Source organism: Haliotis rubra, unplaced genomic scaffold, assembly GCF_003918875.1.
Source record: "Haliotis rubra isolate DU_JTF1 unplaced genomic scaffold, ASM391887v1 Scf396, whole genome shotgun sequence".
NCBI lineage: Eukaryota > Metazoa > Mollusca > Gastropoda > Lepetellida > Haliotidae > Haliotis > Haliotis rubra.
Window position 1 is genome coordinate 254,039 of NW_025767075.1, and position 3,233 is coordinate 257,271.

The window sequence follows — 3,233 nt, forward strand, 5'->3', positions numbered from 1 at the left end:
TGTGTAACGTGTAGGAAGTTAAGAGGACCAGCCGCATCTCAGAAGATGTCAGATCTTCCATGTGAAAAACTTGAGCCTTCACCTCCATTCACATACGTTGGAGTTGATCTGTTTGGACCTTGGAACACCGTTGCCCGGAGAACTAGGGGAGGCCTTGCAAGTAATAAACGCTGGGCCGTGCTCTTTACTGGTGTAAATGGTGTGCCTTGCCGTGCACATCGAAATTGTTGAGGACCTTAGTACTGATGCATTTATTAATGCACTACGTCGATTCATGGCGATCAGAGGATCCGTAAAACAGTTCAAGTCGGATAGAGGAACCAACTTTATTGGCGCCACTGGTATTCTTGTACTCAACGTTGTAAATGTAGAGGATCGGGCCATCAAAGGTTTCCTTCGTGACAAAAGATGTGAGTGGGTGTTTAATCCGCCTCATTCCTTCCACATGGGCGGAGTATGGGAGAGGTTAATCGGAGTGTCTCGTCGTATTTTGGATTCGCTGTTAGCCAAACCGTCACATCACAGGCTCACTCATGACATGCTTACCACTCTGATGGCAGAAGTATCTACGATTGTAAACAGTCGCCCTATCGTGTCAGTGTCAACGGATCCAGAATCTCCAACAATCCTCAGTTCTTCTAACTCACAAGACTGACTCAGTATCAGGTATTGGTAACCTAACACCAGTTCATGACTTGAAAAATTTGTACAAGTCTCAGTGGCAACAAGTGCAATCTTTAGCTGATGCGTTTTGGCACAAATGGAAAGTGGAGTATTTGCATACGTTACAGCCCAGAAGAAAGTGGACAAGTCCTGAGAGAAATGTCCAAGATGGAGACGTAATTCTTCTTGGTGACAAGAACCTACATCGGAATCAGTGGAAACTGGGTGTTGTAGTTGCTGCTCTACCTAGCGATGAGTCCGTCAAGTTATTGTGCGAACCATGAAATATGGAAAACCGATAACCTATACTCGGCCAATCAGTATATAATATCATCAAGGGCATGTTGTGTTCTGTTGCCCATTCTAATCTCTGTTCTGTTTTCACATTTTCACATTTTACTTACGCTTCTTTTCTTTTCCGTGTGTTAGTTGTTTTGAAACTCTCGGGGAGGGAGATAAAAAGTGATGGGCCAGACATGGTCTTATTGGGTTTCGGTTTGGGAGCCAATCTCCCAAATGCGTGTACAAGAGGCGCAACTTATGGCTTGCATAGAGTAAGTAGTACATTCGAATGATCACTGATGTTTCTTGAGAATGTATGAATGTATGAAATACAATTTACCCTTCCAAATATGTTCAATATCTGTTTATTATTTATTGTGTGACCGTAACCTTCGCTTTCATTGATTTAGGTATGCGTTTCAGTTTCACAGTAATTATATGTAAACAACTTTATCAGGTTGGTGTATATAGTAGCAAATGCATTAGAAACAAGGAAATGGTATATTTAATGCAACTGGGTAATTTAGTAATTGGTATGCACTCCACATGTTCGAAATACTGGTTTGAAGCGTCCGTAAAAGAGTTTTGATTTATACATTGTCCATTACATATAGCACTCAAAGGTGGTTTATTTGTTATTCAGTTCATGAGAAATATGTCCTTTGTCATGTAAAAGCTTTGTTATATGGAAGCTATTTACAGTTTTTGTATTGTTTTGCAGTTTTTCACCCGTTCTAAGGAATAAACTTTGAAGATTCCAGTGAAATATGGGTTAACTTGCTGTTATATCTTCTCGCCTGAGGTTGACACAGTACAATGAGTGCTGTCAGAATGGTTTATGTCAGTTTGAGCTCTGACATGATCTCCTTCGTTGCCATGTGGTTTTTTAATTACTTTTGAACAACGTCGTAATTCTTATCTTTGAAGGGTATTTAGAAGTGGAATGAATAAGAAACGCAAGGTTTATGGATGTCAACTTCTTTATTGTGATATACATATTGCTTGCAGTAATTCTTGTGATGCAGGGCGGTGGGGTAGCGTATTGGTTAAAGCGTTCGCTCTCCACGCCGAGGACCCGTGTCCTCATATGGGTGCAAGGTGTGACACCCATTTCTGGTGCCCCCGTATTGCTGGAATCTTGTTTAAAGCGGCGTAAAACCATACTCATTCCCTCTTGTCATACCAGAAGGACATAATCTTCCAATATTATCTCGTTATTGTTGCGGTGATATATAAAAGCAGGCCACCTGTAGTTTCAACTCACTCCGTACTTCATTGCATCGCGATACGGCTGCAATATTGCCGATGCGATGTAGCATTTGACAACGCTCACTCAGTAGTTCATTGCATGTAGCGCCTGCCTTGGTATCCTGGAAAGAGAAACCAAATGTTAAAAATAGTAGGCATGTGCTTGTGTACAAAGACACACACATAGTTTGTCAAAGTGCCACTATACTCAATGAAAATCTCAAGGTGACCAGAGCCTTTGTTCCAGTGTGTTGTGAGTGTGTGATGCGTGTTGTGTGTGAAACTGTGTGGGGAGCGTTGGCGAGAATACTGCTGCGCAGCGTCGGGTCAAGGTCGCTTAATTGAATATGCAAATTGTGTGAGTGGCGGTTACTACGGAAGGGGCAGACTATGTTTACACTTTTACCGAACACCTGGTGTCGTCAGTTCTGTTTCAATGATACCTTCACATAGACTAGATGCTTTTCTCCCCAGTGAAATCTGTAATGGAGACTTGTTGCGTTCTGTTAGCTGTGGTTGTCAAGGTACACCGTGTTACAAACGTAACCCAAAACATGTTGATATCATGATACTAATGTGTCATGAGTTACCTGCCTTTACAACCGCTCCACGGTCATTCCTTGAACATCAGTCACTTATATTTTAATTGGGTTGTCCCCCTTACATTAGATGGTTTCAGATGTTATACACTAAGATCATCAAATATTCCTGTCCAAATTGCTATAAATTCAACATGAACTATTCGTAAAATTTTAAATGAAATTGGCATGGGATGGCACAATTGCATTTCACGTTAACATTATTTCGATTAGTTTTACCCGCCAGAATATCATTGTTTATATCAAAGAATAAATATATATATAACATTGTTCGGCATACCTACAACAAACTACATTTAACACAGTTTTCACAACATAATTAGACTTAGCTACATTTCATTGTGTGCCCCATGATGTTAGGAACCAAGATACTTTTGACTATAGATAGGTTTCACAGCAAAAATAACTCGGTTTCCGCAATGCGGAAACCTGGTAGAAAGT